The sequence below is a fragment of the Lepidochelys olivacea genome, assembly GCF_965140295.1.
Source record: "Lepidochelys olivacea isolate rLepOli2 genome assembly, chromosome: 7".
Classification (NCBI taxonomy): Eukaryota; Metazoa; Chordata; order Testudines; family Cheloniidae; genus Lepidochelys; species Lepidochelys olivacea.
The window spans coordinates 10,660,461-10,686,698 of record NC_140417.1 but is presented as its reverse complement, the minus strand read 5'-3'; the positions used below and the strand labels follow the sequence as shown (position 1 = coordinate 10,686,698).

Below are 26,238 nucleotides of genomic sequence, written 5' to 3'. Positions count from 1 at the left end.
AAGTTTGCCAGGTTTCGGTGTGGCTAATAAGACCATGTGCCATGTGTATGTTTTTTCAGCAGTGAGGTTGCAAATAAGAGGCAACACCAGAGTTGCATTTTCTCCCTTTGCTGTTCTTTACTCTCTCTGCGCATGTTTGTCTTGTTTTGTCTTTTAGGAAACACAAATGAACTTTAACCAACAACAGCAGCTCCAGCCCATTTCACCTAACTTGTTCTCTTTTCTCCAAAAAGGACAGTTCTTACCAAGAGTGTCAAATCAGGGATTTCCTTCTAAAAACTCTCCAGCTAAAGGGTAAGGGAACAAGGAAGATCGTAAAAATGAAACACTTATTTAGTATGTTACATTTCAAATGCTTTAACTCTTTCCCTCTCTTTTTCTGTACCTTTTAATAAAAGGTTAAAAGTTGTTTAATGGTGTGTTTGCCATGGTACTCAGCAGGCGGAGGTCGCTGTATACCAACCTCCGAGCCTATGTAATGTTGGACAGTGATAAGGTCATGTTAGCACCTTTGACTCTTTGGGACCATTTATTCCATTGACATTAATACAACAAAACCCTGGGGATTCTCTAGGCTTTCTACCAGGGCTCAGCTCAGCCATGGCTCCCAGGGCTTCTAGGCTCCTGGCCCGTTGGGAGTCCTCTGAGCCACAGCTGAGTTGGAAGTCTCAGAGCTTGGGCTCCCAGGGTCAATTTCCCTTTGAATTTTTTTACATAAAATGTTTTGATGATTTCTAAATGATTTTTTTATTCCCCTCTGCAGGAAATGTTGAGAAGTCTACTTTTTTGTTGTGTGTCTGAACAAAATTGGTTCAGATTTTCTGTGTTTCCTGCAGAATGAAAATTGTGACTTTCAACCAGCTCTCACCATGAGAGAAGAATGAGGGGGAATTTGATTGCTGCTTTTAACTACTGGAAAGGTGGATCCAAAGAGGATGGATCTAGACTATTCTCAGTGACAGCAGATGACAGGACAAGGGGTAATGGTCTCAAGTTGCAGTGGGGGAGATTTAGGTTGGATATTAGGAAAAACTTTTTCCCTAGGAGGGTGGTGAAACACTGGAACGCGTTACCTAGGGAGGTGGTGGAATCCCCTTCCTTATAAGTTTTTAAGGTCAGGCTTGACAAAGCCCTGGCTGGGATGATTTAGTTGGGGATTGGTCCTTCTCTGGGCAGGGGGTTGGACTAGATGACCTCCAGAGGTCCCTTCCAACTCTGATATTCTATGATTCTATGAACTGCTGCTATGGCATTGCACCAATTATTAGCTCAAGCTGGCCTCTGTCCAAGACATTATGTTCATTTACTTAGATAGCACTATAGTTTATAATCTTCTTTTGAGTATGAACAATGGCAGCACAACCTACTGGTATTTCTTAATTGATAGTATTTGTGGTTTTGGTGTATTTCTCTATTTTTCTTTTGTTGAGTTATGTATATCTAAAGCTGGTCAAAATTTCTCAGCTAGAGTGACCAGATGTCCTGATTTTATAGGGACAGTCCCAATATTTGGGGCTTTTTCTTATATGGGCTCTATTACTCCCCACCCCCCGTCCCAATTTTTCACACTTGCTGTCTGGTCACCCTATTCTCAGCAGATTTTTAAATGAAAAATTGCCTATTTTATTTTTGGGAATCAAATTTTTGCTTCTTTCAAAATATGCCTTTATTTAGATGAAAGGCTGATTTGGGGTTTTTTTTGGAACAAAAAGTGGAAATTCACACAAAAATGTATGGGGAGGGGGGAGAAGAGAATTTCAATTTCTTCCAAAATATTTTGGTGGAAAATGCTCATTGTATTCCAACTACATCTAGTATGACCTAAAACAATGTTTCCTCCATTGATCTAATGTCATACTAATATAGGTTGCATTTTGGTCGATTGCATATGGAGACGCTTAGTTTGGTGATTAGAGAGTAGCCACAGGACATTTTGGGCTCCAGGTCTGTCAATACAGATTCTCAGCTCATTGGTGACCCCTGATGGTGCCAAGGTTCTATAAAGCCAGCTTAATCAGCTGTCTGCGGATTTCTTTGAATTCTTCTTCCCATTTCTCCTCCCACTCAGCCCTGGGAAAGGGAGCTGTAATGGCATCACCTTTGTGAACCAGTGATCTCCAGTTGTTGGAATGACTCCTTGGGGTTGTGAGCAGCGAAGTGCAACTTAGACAAGGTCTGAGTCTCCTCTACTGTGTGCGAGAAGCTGAACTATCCCCTACTCAGCTCTAGGCCAAGCCACTTTTATCCCCTCTCACTCTTTTACCAACTTCTATGCCAAGCATGGCTCACCCAGACCAGAGAATCCAGCCCTTGATCTTTCCTTTCCACCATGATAGCCAATTTGTCACAACAGACCAGACTGTCACAATTACATACAGCGGCTATAGTGGCCATTTAACTGTCTCTTTTTGCATGACTAATTATTATTAGGGCTTGTTGTTTTTTTAAAGATGGTCTTGGTTTGTTAGTCTGTATGTCTTTCACCAATTGAAAATAGGAGTTCATCAACTCAAAGATGATACAGATTTGAGACCAATTAGGTCATCTGCTCTACCCTTGCGTAATCGGGGTTTACTTCCATCATCTATTAGATAAGGAGTTAAGAGCCAGTGTGATTGACTGATTGCTTCCTGGCTTCAGCATGGTAGGGTTGCCAATTTTGGTTGGATGTATTCCTGGAGGTTTCATGCATGACATAAACTTTAATTAAATATTAATCTTTAATTCCTGAAGACTCCAAGACAATCCTGGAGGGTTCGCAACCCTAGGCAGGGGTTGGGAGCAGAGCTGGGTAAGGATCATTATGCACCTGGGTGCTATAAGGAAGCTGAGCGGACTCAGTAGGGGGAGACTGCAGGGATGAGGGTGGGGTGGAAGAGTAGTTAGTTCAGCAGAGAAAGGAGGGCTGGGAGGATCTAGGGAGAAGACAGATGTCTGAGATCCAAAGGGAGGTTGTGTTCAGCACAAGCTGTGGGGAAAGGGGGGAGGGATAGCTCAGTGGTTTGAGCATTGGCCTGCTAAACCCAGGGTTGTGAGTTCAATCCTTGAGGGAGGCCATTTAGGGATCTGGGGCAAAAATTGGAGATTGGTCCTGCTTTGAGCAGGGGGTTGGACTAGATGACCTCCTGAGGTCCCTTCCAACCCTGATATTCTATGATTCTATGATTCTAAGGAAGCAATGCAAAGGGGATTGGAGGTAGATAGTAGCCCAGGGAAACAGCACCGCAGAAGCAGACCTAGAAGCTTATATAGGGTCCCTGGGCTGGAACCCAGAGTAGAGGCTGGGTCTGGGTTCCTCCATCAGCTTTAAGGCAGGGCCATGCAAACCCAGCGGAAGGAATACTGAGTCCAGGGTGAGGGTGGAGCTGAAGGTTCTTTTGGGTTGGGATATTTTGTAAGCTTTCAAGCTGGACCATTTTGTTACCCTGGAAGGGGACTGAACTTTATGTGACTTGGCTGGAGGGCCGTGCCTCAGAAGACCTAGTGGGAGGCAGAAGGCCTGCCAGAGGCACTGGAGACAAGGGTGCCTTGCAACATTGCACCCTGCCACAAGGGAGAGCTATTATGTGTGGTAAGCATGCTGCCTTGTACCCTGTCAGTGCAGGACTGTTCACCACAGTGTATTTCCTGATCTTGTTTTAAATGCTCCAAGGAGTGTGGCTTCCTTCTCTTCCTTTGGGAGACTATTCCATAATCTAACAGATCTTCCACTCTCTGGTCACTTCTGCTTTTCGTTATTATGAAAAATGTACATAGCGTAGAGCTGGTTAGAAATTGTATTCTTCTGGCAAATTTTGATGAAAATGAAGGCATTTGTTTTTGTTTAAAATTTTTTTTCAGTCAAAACCCCAAACTGAACAGGTTTGGGGTTTTCAGAGTTTTTTTTTTTTTTTTTTAAATGAAAAGTCAAAATTTTCTGCAGAAATCAGCTACTTCCAGAAAAAAACTCTTCTGTTTAGTTGAAAATTCAATTTTCTGTTGAAAAACAGTTACACAATGATTGATGAACATAGGGTCTGATACCACAAAAGGATGCCCATGGTTGGACCTTTGGGATTAGTGGGATTCCTGAAGAGTATAAGTCTCTGCCTGGATCTCTTTGTAAGATCATGACCAGAGAGAATTCTGTGACCTAAAGAGCTAGACGGTGTAGTCTGGTGTATATAGGACACCAGACTGAGATTCTGAGCTCTGCCACTGAATGGTGGGTGTCCTTGGGCAAATCACATCACTGCTCTATGCCTCACTTTCCCTGTCTGTAACACTGCTGTGGTTGCGTCAGCTGTGGTTCCTGACAGCTCCCTTGGAAAATGAGAGCTGGCAAAGGATTGCCAGTGGGGCCCCTGACTGGAATTCAGCCCACGGACTTCAGTCTGAAATAGTCAAAATAGTTTGGCCTCTAGGTTATACTGCAAAGCCTGTTCCTTTGACGTTTGACTCTGTTCCCATTAAAACAAATGGAAAGGGAGCGTATGGGGAGTTAGATTGGGAGCGGGGTGAGACGAATGGCTGAGCTGTGGAGGGTTTGTGTGGAGCTGTGACTCTTGGTTCTGTGGACCAGTTTCTTTTGTGCAGAGAAAATGCCATTGCTTTCCTACAGCTCCTACTGCTTGTCTTCATCGGTGTGTGTTTATAATTATCTGTCGAGATGCCTCAAGGCTGGGAAAGGTGATGTTGATATGCTGAAATCAAATTAAGTAAATTTGTTTCTTAGCTTGCAAAATGATAAATTAATTTATCTATTTAATCTGAAACTTCCCCACAGTTGCATCACATTTGCTGTCATCATCTGCACAACTTTGGCTTAAATCTGACAGTTTTCCACTAAAATGTCCATTAGGTTGCCAGGGTCCCTGGTCATGTGAAGTTATCCATTTAGAAGGAGGACACAAGATTATCCTACTTAGCTCTTTTGGACAGTCGGATATCAGCCTGCAAATGCTAGCAATGGGCCAATAAGGAAGTTGCATATCACAATTCATACTGGTGGCACAGAAAAGAAGATTAGTGCACTAACAGGGGAGGCTGCTCTTTTGAAAGGAGGCTTTAAATGATTTTTCAAGAACCACCACAATATTATGGTTTTTACATAAATAATAATTAATTACATGTAAATCAGATTTCCCCCCACTCCCTTCCATTAGTACCATCTTTGCTAAGCTTTTTGTCTTGTTTTTGTCCATTCACTTTGACTAGCTGAATGGCAGCAGACATAATTTGCAATGCTAACGTCAGATATAGGTCAAAATGGACAAGGAGAGCACAGTCCAGGGTCCCACAATGCTCGAACGACCAATTCTGTGCAGGGATGGCAGCAAAGTGGGATTTAACCTGTTCGCTGCCAGAGGGTTAGAACCACCAGGAACATGATTTTCTTCTCTCTCTTCTCCCGATCTCCAAGGTCTGTTCCCTTCTCCCCCATCCCTCTTATTCCTGGCAGTTATTCACCAATAACCAATATGTGTTGTTCCAGTGGTGACGCAGGGGTTGCTCTATTCACAGACATGTAACTGTAGTGAAAGCTTTAATGGTTGATCCAGGACCATAGGGTTAAAAAAAATAGCTATAATAATGCAAGACTTTAGATCCAATAATATCACAGGGTGCTGTGCAAGTTTGAGATCAACAAGGACAAAAAAAATGGAAAAAAGGCAGATAGCATCTTTAAATTACCATGTTGCCATCACAATTAAGCTTATGGCAAGTGTAGTTAATTAAGCAAATGGCAGGGTGGATTGTGAAGAGGCCATCAAATTTAATTTGTACCTGTGATCTAATCAGAATTTGAAACTCCACTAGGTATCCAGAGGTAGTTCATTGAGTGTTGCAGGATAATGGCTTTGAACTGCCCTATAAATGCCACAGTAATGCAAGATATTTGTTTTAATCTTTGTCCAGTTATAATATTCACTGCCAAGGAGGAGGCGAGAGACTAATGTCATGTTTAATAAGTATTCAAGGGTCAAGTGTGCAGCAGCCCTGCCACTTAGTGTCGGGATGGGCACTCATTTCAGTCAGTCTTCGCAGGTGCCTCAATACATCTAGGGCTGATCCCAAACTAACTGAAGTCAAGAGCGAGACCCCTATTGACTTCAGTGGGCTTTGGATCAGGCCCTCTCTTTACACTGTGCATGCCCAGGGACTTAACACAGATGTTACCATTGTCATCCCCGTACTATCATTTATATAATCTCTCTTGCATGGTCTTTACCATGCTGGTAACATGATACTTATCTTCACCACTGGGTTTGTAAGGACCCCCTCTGGACACAGAAAAGTCTGAGGAGGAGATGGAGTACTGTTTGAATAGCTGACTCTTGGCCAAAAGCAGGACTGCTGTTTTAGGGTTTCCTTCGCTTAAGGAAGTTTTGATTTAAGTTTACTTGATCAGGTTAGACACTGAGAAGCATTAAAGGAGTCATATTAAAGCATAAGTTCTAGTTAAGGTGAAAAGGAAGACAGAAAAAAGCAGAGGGCTGAGAATTTAACCTTAGAGGACTCTTTACAGAAAGGATGTTTGTTGCAGAAGTGGTGCTGTCATCAGAGACGGAAAATCAATTTAATAAGTAGGAGTGGAGCCACAAAAATGGAGAACCAGACAAAATTGCATGGCTATAGAGCTGGTGTGGAAAGATACAATGGCCCATAGTCTCCAAAGCTGAAATCTTGGTCCATGGAAGCCTATAGCAAACCTCCCGTTGGCTTCCAGTGGGGCCAGGATTTCATCTTAAGCCAGCATTAAGGTCTCCTATGCCAGAAGATGACTGTTGCAAAATATCTACATTAATGCAACACCACAATTAAGAATTTAACCATGAGAAAGTCAGAAACTGAAGTGAATCTCATTGCAAAGTGAACTTGGCCATATTACTAAATATTTATTATTTGGAAGAGTTTAATACTGCAATGAGAAACTGAAAGTTTTTATGTTAACAAAAGCTGTATTTAATACATTTCCTTCACATTTTTAAAAAAGAGAAAAGGGTGGTGGGGTTTAACCCTTTCACTCCTATCCACAGCACCATGGAGCCACATAACTGTTTTGTGTAACTCCATAAATTTTAAACAAGATACTGTATTTCAGGGTTCCAATGCCCTTTCCTCTCTTCTTTCCCCTGCCCAGCTAGGAAAAATTAAAAATGACTGAAATGATTTGGCCCCATTTTCCAGAAGAATTCACCTTTTAAAGATAACTTTTTTTAGTAAAGTACAAACCCGTGAAATGGGCTCAAATGGAATTTAAAATGCAGCTATTCTGTTTTGCTATTGCAAAGGCTATAATAAATCAGGTTAATAAATATACATCAAATAATTTTAGGCTAGGTGGATGGCAGCCTGTCACAGAGTAACATGTAACCAGGCTCATAACCTTGTACTGTCGCCGATTAATTCCTGGCCTAGCTTTGAAAAGAATCAGGCTTTAAGGACTGAAAACCCAATGGTGAAATTATTAATAAGCTAAAGAAGAGGTGACAGGTGTTACTAAAACTCTGCTGCAGCAGAATAATGATGGGAGACTGCTGGTGGCCTCCTATGCTTCCAAGCAAAGGGAGCCTCAAGGATAAAAGACCTGAATAGCACCTTAGCAGGGGAAATACCATCCGCACCAGCATTTGTCCTCTTGACCTTCAGCCAGCTGCAAGAGGTGGACCTTATGCTGCCCTCCAGGAGACTAAGCCTCACATGGACTATAACTGGAGGGAAATAATAAACACAGTATATCATCACTGTCAAGGCTTGTGTTGCATTACTTGTTTCAACAGCTGTGCTTCCATAATATGAATAATTATTGTTCCTTCACTTACATATATGCTTTTGTGCTATTCCTCTGGCCCAGAAGTATGATGATTATGGGTACCTGACATTCCCTATGGAGTGCTGAACTTTAACACGGCTGGCCATGACCTAGCATGGTCAACCACGGTGGGAAGAAACAGGGCTTAGGATATGACATGGTTGATAGGAGATTCATTTATTTTTTAATACGAGGACAATGACTGCTTTATGAGAGGAACTGCACACAAACGTTCACGGGGTTATCAAGGAGGAACTGACCTGGGTGTGCGATAGCTTGTAGAATGTAACAGTATGTCTTTGGACACAAAGGCCTTCCTTTCCTTTGAACATATACCCTAGTCTCAAACAGAGCCAGGAGTTCGAGATCCTGAAAAATGTGTCTGAGGAACTGCTGTGATGAACTCCCTTAAGAGGAGAGTAAAAAACGTAACTTTTTTTTGAAGTTTATATTTGGCCTCCTACTTGTAGAAAAATATGTTGAGAACAGTTTTCTTGTAGTCTGTCTTCTCCCTGAAATCTTTCCCTTTTCACTCCTAAAACAATCCCTTGCTCCCTGCAATATTTATTTCCTATCCTACATTTGTCTTCTCTCCATCCCAGTTTGCTCAATAAAATAAGATGGCTCATATTAGCATTTTACACATGTTCAATACTGCAAGAGGACCTGACTTGTGGTTTTCCAAATTAATTGGTCATAGACTTACTATAAGATTGGATGTATTGTGGTGTTTGCCACTCCACGGACAGTACACCATGTACTTATATTCAGGAAGCAATATATCAGGAATTGAGACTGATATTAATTTCAATGAAGATGCATTGAAAAACCTCCACCAAAATGGGACAGATTAATACTCTGACACAATACAATAGCTATTATTCCCCTTTGCCCGCCAGGAAGAGAAAATACCTATTGTTTGGCAACCAAGAACAACTGAAAGTGTGCAAGTTATCTAAGGCCAGTTTTGGTTAGACTTTAAGTCAATGGGACCACTCTATGAGTAATGGAATATCATTGTGAGCAAGGGTATGAGAATCTAGCCCTTACAATCTGCTAGGATGCCCTTAGGAATCCAGGGCTAAATTCCATTCTCACTACAAATGCAACACTGACTTCAGTGGAGTTACTCTGGATTTACTCTGGATTTACACCAATGTAATGGAAAGTAGAATTTAGGCTACTGCATGTACCTGCCTAACTGCATTTCCATGATGCTGTAAATGAAAACTGGCCTCCAGCATGGTTCCCCTTGTAAACACCATCTAATGGCAGAACAGAGAGACAATTTGTGTTCCTCACTCCTCTGCTAAATCTCTTCTCTCCCCTCAGCTAGGAGTCCCATAGGTTGCAAGGAGAGTGCAGGGGGCTAATATTCAGCTGCAGTTAGTATATGCTGGTAAATTGGAGCCTGATTGGGCCAGGTGCTAAGCATTTCCCATTAACTTTGTTGTGAAGTGAGGCTGCTCAATGGCTTTCAGGATCAGGCCTTCAATGCAGACAAGGGGATAGACTTTTAAAAGTGCTCCGCTCCCACTGAGAACAATGGGCTAGACAGAATCTGAAAACAAGGGCAGATGCTGGGTCCTCTGCGCTTCTGAAAAACGTGGCCCAGGATTTTTACGTACACGTTAGTTTTATGTCAGCAGCTTTCTTGTGAGGGAAGGACATAAACCATAACTTAATTTTTAAAATGATCTCGCTTTGGCTACACCTCTCATTGATGACAACTATATTTTCTTGTCAGACAAGCCAGCTTGAGATCCTGGCGAAGTGACAATATGTCCCCACCCCAACCTGCTTCCCCATATTAAAATGAATATTGCCCCCATTGAAGTCAATCGGGATGTTGCCAATGGCTTTATTGGGGACAGGATCAGGCCCTTACTGTGGGTCTTTATGCCTTTGTAAAACTTATCACCACTTGGATCATAAAGCCGAGCCTTCACATCCCAAAATTAGCTGGGCCAAAGAAATGACTGGCCTTATTTACCTTCTCTAATAAACACAGCCTGATAGGCAAGATTGCATCTTCTGTCTTTTTGAACAATATCTATTGTCATAAGGATCTGACTTTCTTCACATTCTCTTGTTTTATACTTAGAATTGAAGAGATTGCCAACATCAAACTTTCTTTGCAGCAGAAATCTTCTTGTGAATTAATGGACATGATGACTCATAGGTTCTCTAATTATGCCTCCTTAGAATGGTGGCTTGATTGATTTAAACAACCACAAAATACAAGACAAGCTGCAAAACCAACAAATTTCAGCTTGGAAAAGAGGAGACTAAGGGGGGGATATGATAGAGGTATATAAAATCATGAGTGGTGTGGAGAAAGTGAATAAGGAAAAGTTAGTTACTTATTCCCATAATATAAGAACTAGGGACCACCAAATGAAATTAATGGGCAGCAGGTTTAAAACAAATAAAAGGAAGTCCTCCTTCACACCGTGCACAGTCAACCTGTGGAACTCCTTGCCTGAGGAGGTTGTGAAGGCTAGGACTATAACAGGGTTTAAAAGAGAACTGGACAAATTCATGGAGGTTAAGTCCATTAATGGCTGTTAGCCAGGGTAGGTAAGGAATGGTGTCCCTAGCCTCTGTTTGTCAGAGGGTGGAGATGGATGGCAGGAAGAGATCACTTGAGCATTACCTGTTAGGTTCACTCCCTCTGGGGCACCTGGCATTGGCCAGTCAGTAGACTGGTTACTGGGCTGGATGGACCTTTGGTCTGACCCGGTATGGCCGTTCTTATGTTCATTTGTCAATGTGCTTTTTTTTTTTTTTTTTTTTTTTTTTTTTTTTTTGAGGTACCATATTGCAATTCTTTTCATACTCTCTAGACAGAGACAATAATATCATGGTGTCCATTTGTGCTTTGTGTCTAAGTAAAAAGCAAGGAAGCCTTAACTTATTTCCTGTTAATTTCTCATTGTGTGCAACATAGCCTTGTTGATGTATTCTGTATATCCTCATAAACCAGTGACTAAAATGGAAAGGATTTGAAGAGGCATTGCTCATGGGATGCTGGAGGTGTGGCACTGTAGCAGCTTGGAAAACACTGACTTTAAAACAGTAACACCTATAATTACAGATGCATCATCACCTCCATATTTTTTTTCTTTTTTACTAACAAGCTGTAGTCATAGCGTGTGTACACCCTTACCAAAATCTGCCAAGCATTTGCTCCTGGGATAATGATGGTGGTGGTGGGAATATCAAACATCTCTTTTTCCAGGCACTTGTAAAACAATACAGCAGTAAACAATTCAAGTGCAATTAGCAGCCTGCCTTGGTGGAGGGGGAGGGAAAAGTCCCACTGCTCTTATTGTCTATGGAATTAATCACGTTTTATAGAGTTAATATACTGATTTAAAATTTGCATAGTTAAAAACAAGAGCCAAGAAGTTTACAATAAACAAAGTTTATTCTGGGTTTAAATGTATAACAAATACCTCTAAAGCACTTCAGTAAGAGAAAAAATAGCTTCTATCGATGTGCAAGCTATCGTCTAAGAATTGCACTATATATTTTCTCCTGCTGTAGTTTCCTATCAGAAAACAATGAAGTAAAATAGAAAAAAGGTGAAAAAGACTCTAATTATATTTAAAAATGTAACCTGCCTCTTCCAGTCACACACATCTATAACATATTCCACGGTATGTCAAGTGGGTGGGGTAGATTGTGAAGGTTAGTATTTTGTTGCTGCTTTTTGATAATTGAGTCTATTCAGTAATACAATGACATAATGAAATTATGTACTTACTCTCTTTGAAGATTACTCTTAAAGTACAGCTAAACCATCTTTGTCTTTGCAAATATTTATTTGCAATGATTTTCCTCTTAATTATTTAAAATATAATGAATTAGGCATAAGTACTTTGCCATTAGTGTAATTTAAAGTGTAATTGCACATCAGAAGCATCTTCGGAATATGCTTCTACAGGATTTACTTTTCTGCCAAAAGGTGGCGTCCTACTACCATGCCCTTTCTTTTGTGTGAAAATCTTCCTGCTTTAATTTGCCAAGAAGAAACTTCCACTTGATTACTGATCAAGAAATTAAAATGTGCTCTATATGAATGCAACGTGACAGTGTTGAAAATGAACAATATGGTAAGAAGCAGTTAAGTTCCCCACTAACATATAGTAAATGGACATGCAGATTTTCACCACTTCAGCTGACTAGACACTGAAATATACAAAATCATATAGAGCAACATTGAAAATAAGCTCCCCCTCTTTAGTGAGAACCTTGTTTCTAAAAGTCAAATATGAGGTGAGTGCAATTACCAAAAAGCAAAGGAATGGAAAAAACGAGATTATTAACAGTTCCCACTTAGTTGAAAGGAAATAGTTTCTGCTAACCAAGTATGTTGCTCAATAATTCCTAGAATCAAATTGCCATCTAAATTGTTCCTTACAGAATGCTGCAGAATTGATGTCACACTATTACACTGGATGTTTCTGGGTCCTCAGCACCTCTGAAATCACCAGGTCACTGATTTAGATACCTAAATATAAATGTAGAAATCTAGCTTTAAGCACCTTCTTTTATAAATCTGGCTATTATCTTTATTTCTGAAAGGGTGTGATGCTTCAATACATCACTTATTGTAGATATGCTCACGGGGCAAGCTGAACATTTTAGAGTGGAAAGGTAAAATGTTCATCTTCAATCTACGCAGCTGATCTCTGCTGGGCGTGCTATATGCAGCCCTCTCAAACATCAGACACCAGTGGGCATTCTTCACACAGAATAAGTATAAGATAGACTGTGGGGGGGGGGGGTTAGCAGGAAAAATTCTACATTTATAATTTTAACTAGTGGGACTGCTACCACCACTCAGTAGGTAGGGCCTGTCAGTTCCTCCATTTCAAATTACGGCGAAATCCTGGCCCTGTTGAAGTCACCGGCAAAACTGCAATTTATTACAATGGGACCAACATTTCATGCTTGGAGTTTGTTAATCTCTTGTCCTCTTTGCAGTGTCATATGCTAGGTCAGACACACAACAGTTGGTTGTATAGGAGTAACTATCACTGAACTGAACAGCAGTAGTCCTAAGAATCCAACTAAACTCCACAAAGGAAATGCCACTCAGATGTAGAATAAATATGGCAAAATTACAGTTCTAGGTTTTAACTCCCTTCGTTTATGCCAGTGTGGTTCATACCACATAAGCGAAATGGTACTTGGGCATGATACTATTAAGTATTAGTAACACTTGGAACAATAGAGAGAGTTAAAAAATTCAGCTTTTTTTAACTTCATACATTTTTACTCTGAAGCTGCTGAAGTGATGAGTTTTACTATTATCAGTTAGATGGACACTGAGGATCCAATCCTGCAGTCATTCCTCAGTCAAAACACCTACCAAGATCAATGGGAATTTTGTTCTAAACATGGAATGCAGGCTGAGGGTCCTGCTGCTAAGGCAAGATCCTGTAAGGTCTGAAGTCATGCACCAATGGGCCTTCTCATGTGAGTATGGGCATCTCATGTAACACTTCGTAGGAGTGGGCTCTTGGTTTACTAATGGCCTCCTTTCCTCTGCCTGGCACTGGTAAAAATATTTATTGGTTATTTTATACATATTATTTAATAACAATAGAGCTGTGCAAGTAAGTCCTTATATTAAGCACTGTAGCGAGGGAGTGCTTACACCATAGGACTGGGGGGTCAGGAATTCTGGATTCTATTTCCAGCTTTACCACTGACTCATTGTGTGATTTTAGACTGTTAATGTGGCCTCTCTGTGCCTCGCATACCTATCTATAAAACAGGGTAATTTTCCCCTACCTTACAGGGATGTTGGGAGGCTTAATTATTTTTTGCAAAGTGCTTTGAGAGCCTCATAAAAGGCCCTGAATTATAATTGATAGCGCAAAATTATTACTTTTCAAACTGGTTATAAATTTGATTTTTTTTTTAAAGAATCCTGTTATGGGTTAAAGTGTTTAAAAAACACAGAGGTTTGTGAGCGGCAAGACTGCAACCTAACTGTTCCAAACTGGCTTCACGAAAGAAATGCCAACATACTATTAACTAGCCACTACTGCTATGGCCTTGGTAATAGAGTAACAGCCGTGTTAGTCTGTATTCGCAAAAAGAAAAGGAGGACTTGTGGCACCTTAGAGACTAAGTTAGTTAGTCTCTAAGGTGCCACAAGTATTCCTTTTCTTTTTGGCCTTGGTAATAGAACTCTTCAGTGGTACCCATCCTATTCCCCACGCCCTTTTTATTTTTCCTTTCTTAAGGAGGGGAGTTAATTTAGTGCTAAGAGTTTAGAAATAATGCAGCATTTATTCAGCATCCCTTGCCTCCTTTATTGGATTTCTCACAGGCGATTTAACTTCAAGCCTGGTTGCAACACACTAACAAATCTCATCCCCCCCCCCCCTCCCCCAGAGCACGGGATGTAAACTACCCGCAGCAGTTTCCTCCTGACCGGTATCTCTGCAACAGCAGGTAACTTGTGTTAAACAACGCATCGCCCCAGCCTCCGAGCCTGTTCCTAGAAGGAGCAGCGAAGGGGGGTGGGAAAAACAAACCAAACCAAGCGACTCGCGATTGTGCGGCACTTTCTCCCAGCGGCGCCTTGCCCGCACTCACCCCAGCCCCAGCCCGCGTGTAAGCGAGCTCCGTGCCCGGGGGAAGGCGAGACTCGCTCGCGGCACACGCCCGTTTCCTTGCACACTGGGGCTTGTCCTTCTGCTGAACTTTCACCTCCCGAACTCGCCTGCTTTCATTGGATCGGGCGCCGAAAGAACCGAGAGAGGGGAGAAGCCGCTCGCTGCAGCGCTGCCTCCGAAGCGCTCGCTGCCTGGCGCTGGCTCTGGCTCCGGACGGGCTCTCCTCGCCTCGGGACGGGAACGAGCCCCAGCCAACAGCTGTCTCGCCCCGCTCGCTAGCCCCGGCGTGCCCCCTTGGCCCCAGCTCGCTTGTTTCCCCGTCTCCCCCCTTTAGCCGAGCGGCTCTGCCCTGCCCTGCGCCCCGGTTCTCCCCCCTCTCTCCTGGCCGCGCCGCGCCGCGCCCCCCGGCTCCTCTCCCTCTTTTGCAACTGCGAGCGCTCCCCGCGTGCGCGCGCGTGTGTGTGTGTGTGTGTGTCTGTGTTTTTTTTTCCCTTTGCACCGAGCCTTGTTGTTTACCCAGCAGGTGGATGTGACGTCAGAGACTCATAACAGCAAAAAATAACAACATCTCCCTCCGCGGGGGTGTTCTTTCTCCCGCCCCCCCCCCCCCCCAGCCGCGCTTTGCCTCCTTCTTCCTCCCTGTCGCCAAACTCCGGAGTGGCCGCGCAAGGCGCCTGGAGCCCAGCCCGGGAGCGGCGTGGGGGGGGGGGGGGGCGGGGGGCTGGGAGCCGCGGGCCGGGCCGGCCCTGCCAGGCGCTGGGCTCCCCGGGAAGCTAGTCCCGAGCGGAGGGCTCTATTGTTATTGATTGTGCGGCTGTTGCACGCTGTGCCTGCTGCCCGGGCTCGGCGCATGGGGCTTGCCCGGCTGGAGTGCAGGGAGGGACGGGCAGGCAGGCAGACTCACCCGCGCTGGGGGGGAGCCCGTAGTGGGCGCCGACAGGCCGTCTCCAGCGGGTGAGTTTGGCTTTTCGGCTTTCCCCCTCCACTTTTCAGGCGCCTTCTTGTTTTGTTTCACTTTTCTCCGTGCCTCCCCCCCCCAGCCCCCTAACTCCTTCCACCATCCCGCCCTCTCTCCCTCTCCCTCCCCCTCCACGTGCCCCCCTCCCCCTGCCTGCTGGCGGGGGATGCGCGCTGGCCGCCGGTCTGTTTGCATAAATCAGAGCCGATGCAGTGCGAGAGGCTGCGGCTCCTTCACCTCTGGGGCTGGCCGCTGGAGCAGCCCCACCAGCCAACCTCCCCCCCCGCCCCCCAGGCGCAGCGCCGGTGCAAGTTGGAGAGGGCTCCGCTGGGGGGAGCGCGGCGGGCAGGGGACGGGGGCAGAGAAGGGAGCTGGTGCGCGGGGAGGACACGCCGCTCCCCTGGCGCTGGAGGGAGCGGGGGGGTGGAGGGAGACCAACTTCCCCCCACCCCCACCCCCACCCCTTTCTGCTCTGACTTTGGAAACTTTTTATCCATCATCTTCCCCCCCGCCCCGTGAACTACTTCAGCGCACGGGCCCTGGGCGCACACGCCCCTCCGCGCACGCAGGGGCTGGGCTGGGCTCGCCTGCTGCTCGCGCCGGCGGTGCGCTCCCGCGGAGTGGCGCCCCGGGGGGGAGCGCGCGGGCTCCCCTGGGGACCCAGCCAGACGTGGGGGGGGCACGAAGGAGGTCCCGGCTCGGTTCTCCCCCAACACCCCCCAGCCCGCGCGCACGCCGGGGGGCTGGCCGCGCCGCTGAGCGTCCCCGGGATTGGGCTCGGCTCTTCCCCGATCCCTGCCCCGCGGTGGGGGAGCTGGGGGGGGGCTCTGGCTGGAGGGGCGCCCGGGCGGCGCAGTTGCAGGCAGGGTGCGGAGAAGCTGGCGGCCAGGGGCTGTCCTCTTCCCCCAGCGCAGCGGGGACCGTGATCTCCCCTGCTACTCTCCCCCCCAGGCTAATGAGAGAGCAAGTCCGGCCTCTCGCCCTCCGCATCCAGGACCACCTGTTGTCGCTTCCCGAGCGCTCAGCCCAGAGGACTCTGCGCCGGAATTGCCGTGTCCCCCCGCCAGTGTAACACACACACAGCATCGTCGCCAGCCTGCCCAGCCCCCCCCTTTTTTCGGAGATGAAGTGTTTGAATAAACATTTGCAGCTCTAGACCCAACCCTGCCACTTGCCCCGTGGCGCAACTCTTGCAAGCGCAGATCCCCGTTGAATGGTGATGAAGGGAGATTTTTAGATCCTGTTACTACCACGAAGTCCTTAGATCTAGTTCCTGATCCCGTTTCTTGCAAGTGTGTCAAGGCTCCTCGTTTCTCTCCCCCCCCCCCCCAAACACAGCACATCTCTTCCCCCTTCCCCTCCCCCTTACCAAACCTGCCTTCTGGAGACTTGTTGAAAGAACCCCTGGTTTCTTCTCGACCGTAGAGCCCAAAGTTTTGCCTGCCGGAGCAGCACCACCCTTTGCTGAGGAGCTGTGTACTGGCGATCATTCGCTCAGAGCCTTTCTCACTGCTATCTCCCGGTAAGTATAGGAAAATCGGCGGAGGCTTTTACATATAAGGATATAAAGGACACCCCCACCCCGCCACACACACTTCCCCACTCCAAAAGCAAACTCCCAAATAAAGAGAAACCAGGGGAACATCTATCCTAAAAGGTACAGATCAGCTTACAAAAGCTACAGGCTGAAAAGTTTATTTCAGGTCAGTGAAACCGAAGGGGGGAAAGTACATGCTGCAGGTTGTATTAAACATGGAGTTGTCTTTTTTTACAAGAAAACATGGGATCAGAGTTGAGCTAACAGTATGTGTTGCTATAAAATACAGTGACATGCCTCCTTTCCCTCCCCCATCCCACTTTATAACTATTAATTATTTCCAACTCATTGTGTTTAAATGCCATTGCTGGGCTGATTACAAAGTGTATTGATTTTAGCCTGCCTTCATTCTAGGCATTGGTCTTAAAATTTTGCTTTTAGTGAACCAAAAAACTCCTAAAATGGCACTTATTAAAAACAATATGACTGTCAGTGTCAACTCTTCAGACATCATACTCCTACCAAGCATTTCATTTAATGGCTACAAGAGCTTCTGAATTCTACTTCTATAGAGAGTTCTGGCTTGATCTGTCCTATCCTATCAGAAGTTTAGGGTTTCACTTTTAGTAACTGTTCTGTGAATGAGTAATGTGTACAGTATTTGCACAGTGTGTCTGTACAGTAGATGATTCTGAATCCTTGAGTATTGAATAATTATACATATTTTTTAAAAAATATGTAAATCACACTTGCTTTAAATTTAGCTTTCTCTGCTCTTATGCATTTGCTTTGGTTATCTGACTTATAAAACATCAGTGTAGCTAATTACATTCTCTTAACTAGGCAGCTAGTTACTTGTAAGTATGTCTTTCAAGAAATGTACTTCTGGTACTCCTTAAGGTAGTAGTTGTCTTTGGTTTAATTTTGTTGGGGGACAGAAGTTGATGTTTGAAGTACTTAATAGTATTTTACAATTTATCTGATTGAGAAGGCAAATCCTGTGTTTTTCTTCAATGTTAAGCATGAGAGGTTTTCAAATATTTTGAGTTCTACAAGAACAAAGTGGATTTCAAGGAAGAAGTGTATTATGCATCTTTGAAACCAGATTGAGGGGATCAAGGGAAGGAGGGGAAACTTGGACTTTTGGTTTCAAGTTCTCTGTTCTAAATCCCCCTCCCTGCCCCAAATTTTATTTGAACTATTGCACAATTATAGAGAATGAAATGGGGGTGATGGGTGGGAGACGAATCTCCACTAGTCACCATTCAAAAGGTGTCAGCTAAAATCTCATTCCAAAAAGGTATTGTAGCTTTAACATCTTGCATTGGCAGCATTCTTTCCCCTTAGTCTTTGGATTAGTCATTGTATGAGAGAGAGAGAGAAAAAAAATTGCTTTTTTGAAAAAAGTAAAGTAAACAGCCTCCAACAAGTGAACCTTGACAACCCAGATTAAGGAAGGCAGTAGAGATCAAACAAATCTGCTGCTGGGCTGTTGTCAGGAGCTGCCTCACTGAAAGCTCTGGACTATTTGATCAGGCAGCAAGGTTATATGTTCACTTATCCAGAAATGGACCATTACAAATGCTGATCTTTGTTGTGAAATCAAAAGATAACTTTGAGAAAAACATCTATAGTATTTCAATTCAGTGTTTTTCTACCTCTTCAAATTCTGACTTGCAGATTGAGTTAATTAATCAGTCTTTGGGACTGATGTATTCAGTTTTACGTTGATTTACAGTTTGATTTTATTTATGCTCCTAGAATTATAGAGAAGTTCACTAATATCATGTTAGCAAAATAATTAAAGTTTATTAAGTTCACCTCTGAAGTTTTAGAATCTCTGAATTGTCAGGAAGTGAAGCGTGCGTGTGCAAAGGTGTTGTTCTGATGTGGACTAGAACAATTTCGTTATTTTTTGCCTTATTTTTGGTTTCACTTGGTTCTTGGAATTTAGAAAACAAAAAGGTAATTTTCTAAATATAGCATCAAACAATGAGGTTTCATGTTTTGGCCATGTCCTGATTTTTACAAAAATGTTTTTGTTATGTCCCTTTGAGTCTACTTTATATAAACTTAATTACTATACTTTTGTTTAAAGAAAATAGTAGTACCAAATGTTAGCATAGAGTATTATGATTTTCTCAAAGTTAAAACAGAAGTATCAACTAATCAAATTAGATTATTTATATTCCTTTAAACCTTTTGTAGGATTCTGTACTCCTCTTCTAACACTTCAGTGTAAACGCTGCAAATCTTATTCACCACCTAGTTTCTTGCTATAAAATATCCTAAAACAATGGAAATAGAGATTTTCAAATTCTTAAGTAAAAAGCTGCTATGTTAATGTACACAGGAAACAACAAGTAAACATGTATTGCATGGTAAAAAAAAACCTCTGTCACTTAAGTATTTCTTTAATTAGCAGTACAGACACACAATAAGTGCTTTTATACTTTTTTTTATAAGCCAAGGTTTCATCACCATGCTGCACAACTTATTGCAAAGCCAGTAGTTTTTTATAGCATATACTTTTTATTGTCTAATTAAAGTATGCATGTTAAACATACACATGTATGCTATTAAGCCATTTTGGGTAATATGTAATGTTTTTTAACAGCTATAAACATTTTCTCCTTAAATCATTTCCACCAGGAATAGTAATAGTAACCCAGCTGGTTTTTATACTGGTAAGAGAAGGAAAAAGAGTTAGGTGAAGAATTGTACATTCAACACTGTAGTGTTTCAAATGTGGCATAATGTTGTTTTATTAGGGAAGATCGTTGTTCAACCAAGTTTAAATTTGCACTAACATCATTATTATGAGAATACTGTAAGCATGTAAGCCTCTCAAATCCATTTTGTTTCATGCTATTGTAAAAATTAAGGGAAAGTTTGGTCATAAACAGCAAGCTTTTTCATGGAATACAGTTAAGTATTTAATATTCTTATAGCTTGTGGCCATTTATATTGATTGTTTGAATTGGATGACAATGTAATTGCTTCATGAAATATTTTTCTGATGTGTGTTGTATGTAAAATTATAGAACATGTGCACTCATGTAGAATGTATATTTATAATATGGTTATTTCAGCAAGTCTGTCCAGTTATTTATATTTTGTGATGGTGCTTTTGTCTTTCTACATTTTTCTCAGAGATGCTTTAATAGAATGTAAATAGATCATATGCTGTCAGAAAATAGTATAAATTTTGTTTACGATTCAGTTGGGTTAAGGTACTTATACTAAAGAAGCTCATTTAACCCCAAGACTTAGCATTAAGTGGTGAGAGGTCTCATGAAGAGCTTTTGCTGCCCTTTGCTCTTATGATAATCTTAAATTACTACAGTTTAATTGCAACTTCAAGGGACTGAGCTGAAATGTTTTATACAGCTGAGAAAGGGTTGGAGAAAACTGCAGCTAGATTTGAACAGGTAGTTGGTTTCCTTTGAACAGAACTGCATTTGTTTAGGCCTTTTCTTACCTTTCTAAATGCATGACGCACTGTAGTTTCATGTAAGGGCCTATCAAGTTTGCACAGAAGTAAAAATCCAATAGCAAAACTTGGATCAGACTTCAGTGGGAGCAGGACTGGGCCCTTATAGAAGCAACCGAGCTAATGGGTGAATACATATTTTGCACATTGTCAATATTTAAATATATATGTGCATTTAAGAAAAGATCAGAACCACTCCCCAAAAGATTTTTGCTGTCTGTTTCTCATAATCACTTCCATAAGAGAGAGGTTCTTTTGGGGAAAAAAGTTTTTTAAAAACCTGAAGGAAATAATGACTGGTTTCAGTATTAAGGTAGTGACAAAAAATAAAAATGGAAAAATGACAATTATGGCTTGCACTCTGTCTGTACTGCAGCTCATTCCATTTATGACTAGGCACTGCAAGTGTCTCAGACGAATATAACTTGCTATCTCCCACATGTGTCACAATACTTATTAAATGAGTAGTCAAAGACACTCATTAAATGAGTGGGTCATATTTGTAGACATTTTGCATTGGACTCTTGCAGCATATTTGCAGTAAAGGCAGTTATTCTCATAGACTCTGACCCAGCAAAGCACTCAGCCTCAAGCTTGTGCATAACTTAAGCACTCGTGGTCCTATTGCCTTCACGTGCTTAAAGTTATACACATGCTTAAGAGCTTATTTGGATCCTGGCCATAGTGAAATTAAATCATGATTTGAATTGTTTTGTTAGCTGAATGCTTTTCATGTGTCTTACTGCAGTAGGAAATTAACAAGATTGGCTGTCTGTAGAATTCTTCTCTTTTGCCTTAACTAAAGCACTTGCTGTCAGTCTACTGATCTCATAAACTACTATATAGCTTGATTCCCATAGCTATTACTGTGTTGGTAATTGCAGCTACAATAGGTAATAAGATGATGTCGCTGGGTATTCGGTATGGAGGAAGTAGAATGGAATAAACAATACAGCAATCAGGAAAGACTTAATTATACAAACTTTATAGTTTCATTATTGTTTTTATTAATTCAGATTTTTTTGGTGTTCAAAGATTTAAGGGGCTGCTTCGTTTTTAGAAGATCAGACACATTGATTGGAATGTCTTGAGTACTTTAACATCCTTTCTTTGTCTTACTCTTCTTAAACCAATCTAATCACAGAAAAAATTAGCTTGCAGATTTCTCTACAAGTGTACTCTAGGGTTTTGTCTTTCTAGTCTCCTGGCACCAATCTCCTATATACCTGAAGTGCACAGTATTGTGTATAACAGGGTGTGTGTGTGGCATATACTCAGAGTAAGCTGGATAATTATTTACTCAGTCCTGTTCTGAAAATGAAGATAATGTTCCATAAACAACTGAGAATACAGAAAAGCCTGAACAAAACCAGCTACTGTTCAGAAATAACCTAGTACCTGAGAAGAACTAAGTGATTTCCCCCCCACTGCGCACACACTGACCCCTCCTTATGCTATTCAAAAAAATCTCAATTTTTAGTGCCTTGAAATTGCAATTAAGTTGTAGTAATTTAAGATTATTGCAAGAGTGCAAAGGGCAATAGAAGCTCTTTAGAAGTCTCATCTCAACACTTAATGCTACTCAGTCATGGGGTTAAATGAGTTTCCTCAATGTAAGTACTTAAAGTAACTAAATCGTAAACAAAATTTATTCTATATTCTGACAACTAATAATCTATTTAAATTACATTAAAGTATGAGTGTGAAAATTTAATTAAATATAGAAGTACTGTCAAGCACTGTAAATATCTTGACAGATATACTGAAATGGAAGCCATATCATGAAATATTTACTTACGTCTGGTGTGTTACAATATTTCAGGGAATGCTTTTCGGAAAACTAATTGTAGGCCTTTCCCAGTCCCCTGTATGGTGGGAATGGTCTCAGAAAATAATATGAATGAATAGAAAACTTTATTCAAATGATCCTCAAGTGTATTGTTTACTGTTAATCAGTCTTTCCATACGGTACTTGTCATTGTTATGTTTTTTATTACAAGTGCCTATTTCCTCAATAAGTTAGCCTGTTAATTCAAATGTCTGTTTTAACAAAGTTTACATCTTATGCGATGGAATAATATTTCATAGTGTTCAAGGTGTGATGGTGATGGATGCATAATTTTTAAGTCTACTTTCTTCTGTCTTTGAAGAGGATCAAAATGGCTCAGAGCACAGCAACGCAGTAAATGCTGTTATTACTGTTGTTGGTTTAATTGATTTTTTTCAGATAGAACATGTTTTTTTATAAAATATATGAAACCATTTTGTGTTGTGTGTATTTAAATACACATGCCGGATTGTCCCCTCTCATGCCTGTAAATCAGGAGTGGAGAATCGTGCCTGTGTTCTGTGCCAGCATGTGGGAAAGTTGAGTTTGGGTGAAACTCCTGCGCTCCTTAGCTCCTTAAGGCTTTGTTGGGCTGTAAGTGTTGCCAAGGTAATGCTATCCTCCCTATGGGGAGGATGCAGCATGAGTCTTGCTTTCTCATGCCTTGGTGACTGGTCGAAGGATTGGTCAGGCAGTATGAGCAGCAGACTGCTTGCTCTCCCAGGCTCTGAGCAAGTGCTTTGATCTTGGCAGCTGAGTCACGGGAGGGAGGATTAAGACCTGTGAAGAGGGAGGGGAAAGAAATGTGGACTAGAATAGAATAGTCTGTTCAAAAACTCTGGAACTTCATGTGGGCTGGCTCATATCCTAACTCATGGAAGTGGTGTGTGATGGGTGAGGAGTGAATGCTTTCCTTTGGCAACCATTCTTGTCTGGGCAGTGGGTTGAGGGGATAGTCCATGCTCCAGTGGCGTTGGCTTCTCTGCTGCTAAAACAGAAAGTCAAACAAAAGGTGGCCTAGTTGGGCAAGTTGATTTGGAGCCACTAACATACTTATTAGTTTCGCCCCTAGAATCCAGACATTTCCTTTCATGTTGTGTCTTGGTTTGAGCTGTGCTTCCCAATTAGTTTTGTCATGTTGTTGCTAGCAATTAGGGTCAAATGTCTTTCCTTGGGCTCTCTACTTTTCTTCTCAGTATCCCTCCCCCGGGTTTGTAATACAAGCTGTTTATTCATTAATTAGTAGATTAAGCATATTAACACATCAGTAAACGAAAGCAGTCATACTTCCCAAGGCATCTTGGGAAACCCTCTGTAGTTTTATGTGATTGGACATGCAGTATTACTGGTTTAGAACGCAGAGCCAATGATGGCAAAGTGTTTTTAGGAGAGAAATAGAGTGAGCATGAAAGTAAGTAGAATGTCATGTCTCTATTAAAAAGATTGCAATAAGGGAAGATAAAATGGTGAGGAGGTTTGATTACATGGTCAGAGCTTCAGATAATTATGAAAATCAACCTGTTCAGCATCCCTTTCCCTCTCAACAAAACCAAACCAGACCTACTTTCCAATGCAATAAATGTTGGGGGGGGGGCCTTCACGTTATCTGGTTGAAAAGGTGCAGTTTTCAACAGTGCCAGAGGGTATGTCTACCCAGCAATTAGACATCTGCCGCTGGCCTGTGCCAGCTGACGTGGGCTGCAGTGTAGACGTTCAGGCTTGGTCTGCAACCCAAGCTCTGGGACCCTTCCATCTTGCAGTTACACAGCCCCTTAGACAAAGTCACTGGCATGGGCCAGCCAAAGGTTTTTAATTGCAGTGTTTGGTGTCTAACTCTTTTAGGAGATACCTATCTCTTTGTAGAAGCTTTTGAAAATTCCATCCTGAGACCAAAATACCCTTCCCTCAGTATCTTTTAAAATACATACCTCATTTCTATACAAGTTCAGTGTAGCCTTACCCAGTACTTGCTGTAAAGGTTATTCATGTTCTTCAATACTCACTCCAGAATAACAGCATTTTTTCTCCTTTTAAATTTATTTTTAAGGTCATCACAATTAATACTTCATTCAGATCGGAGGCAAGATTCAAGCTGACCCACAGTGCTGGGCTACCTCTTTGTTTTAGATCTCAAGGCTGTGCATGTCTGGAATGTAGCACTTGATTTCACAACAACAACAAAACCGCGATGCAGATATTTGTGTCAAGATGTTCGAGTGCCTTTCTGATTACGAGGCTGAGTAAAATGGAAAATAAAACTGATGAAGGGAGGGGAGGCAGCAGAACAGAGGAGGAGCAGTGTTAACGTCACTGCTTCTTCAATGTAACTTGCAGTGTAATATTAAATTTCTGCCTTCTTTGTTGAAAGAATGTTAATCATTTCATTAAGAAGAATTAAGTAATTAACTGATATATCTTTAGGAAGCAGCCACAGACCTTTTTTAAAAAAAGCATCTTATTAATTAAATACTGTCGTTAGGAAGTTTACCACTTATTTTACTACTACCAAAGGGTAACTATGGATATGTCTATGCCACATTTACAGCCCCATGGCTGGCATGTGCTAACTGACTCAGGTTCAGGGTGTTCAAGCTCGGGCCTGAGCTCTGGGTCCCCTCCTCCCCTCGCAGGGTCCTAGAGCCTGGGATCCAGTCTGAGCTCAAATGTCTACACCGCAGTTAAAAAACTCCTTAGTCTAAGCATAGTAAGCCCGAGTCAGCTGGCACAGGCCAACTGCAGGTGTCTTATTGCAGTGTAGACATACCCTAAATAGGCAAGCGAGAAGACCTTCAAAGTTACTTATTACTGTGTTGCTGGCATAGTAATAAATAACTTTTTTTGTAATTTAAAATATGATATTCTAATAGAAAATATAACCTGCAATTAAGAGATTTTTCTGGCTTTTGTCAGCTGTGGTGTTGCAGACCTTATTTTCAGAGTGCTCTGTTTGGGATTAAGAAGTTGAAAATCTTAAAATTTTCACCTTGGTATTTTTTAAAATAATGGCTTCTTTGTTACAATGATAAGCTAGTTGATAGTGAGTCATGAACTCTGTCTTCTTTGACAGTAAGATGAACTTTTGTTAGCTGTAGAATCAACTCATTTTGTTTTTTTAGGACTCCATTCCCACACTCTGTACTCAGGAAGAAGTCCCACTAAAGTCAGTGGTCTAAATCCTACCCTTCCTCTGGTGCAGAAGTCCTCTTTAAAGCAGTTTACATGCTGTGGTTATGCTATGCGTGATGGGGGATAGCTGTGCAGAGAGACTCTGGGCACCATGTGCACTATAGAGGAAGGCTCAACAATAGCTGTTTCTACAGTGATTTAGCCTAGAGCAAGGTAGGGTGAAACAGATGTGCGGCAGTGGCATGGCCAGTAAGCTTGCTAAGTTGGTGAATCACTTGTCAAGACCAAACTGGTGGGTGGAGAAAATGGTGAAAATATTCTTCACTACATTTTGTCAAGTATCAGGGGGTAGCCGTGGTAGTCTGTGGCTGGCTCACTACAAAAGCAACTTGGAATTGACACCACCTCCTCAATTGCTGGGAGTGAACTACATCAACCCTGATTGTATTGGCAGTGTTAACACTGGTTCTCCGCTTACGAGGTAACTCCCTTCTCATCGTGTGTCAGTATAATAATGCCTGCATCTGTAATTTTCACTCCATGCATCTGACGAAGTGGGTTTTACCCCAAAAGCTTATGCCCAAATAAATCTGTTGGCCTTTAAGGTGCCACCGGACTCCTTGTTGTTGTTCACTACATTTGTGTATCAAAACTTCTGTTTTATTGTTTTGTAAATTGACCGGCTCTAAGCAAGCTGTGTTTGCAGGAGGAACAGTGTTTGGGAGTATCTGTGCTAGTGTACTGTACCTTGTATCCCTGCAGGTGTCCTCTACTCAGGATTGGGCCACCTGGGAGATCTGTTACCTCTGTGCAGGGTGTGGTACTAGTTTGTCAGATTGCTATAGTTTCTTTTCTGATGACAA

The 26,238-nt window shown here is 42.4% G+C and overlaps 1 protein-coding gene across 6 annotated transcripts in view; it reads left to right on the top strand.

The window, feature by feature from the left end:
- The first annotated feature begins 15,178 nt into the window (after window positions 1-15,178).
- The window catches only part of FOXP1 (forkhead box P1), a 494,495-nt gene continuing 483,435 nt past the window's right edge, over window positions 15,179-26,238 (top strand). For all 6 annotated transcript variants that reach the window (XM_084634567.1, XM_084634565.1, XM_084634566.1 and 3 more), the window contains exons 1-2: window positions 15,179-15,387; window positions 16,817-16,913. The gene's annotated coding sequence lies outside the window, so the exon portion shown is untranslated. The remainder of the gene's footprint in view (window positions 15,388-16,816; window positions 16,914-26,238) is intronic.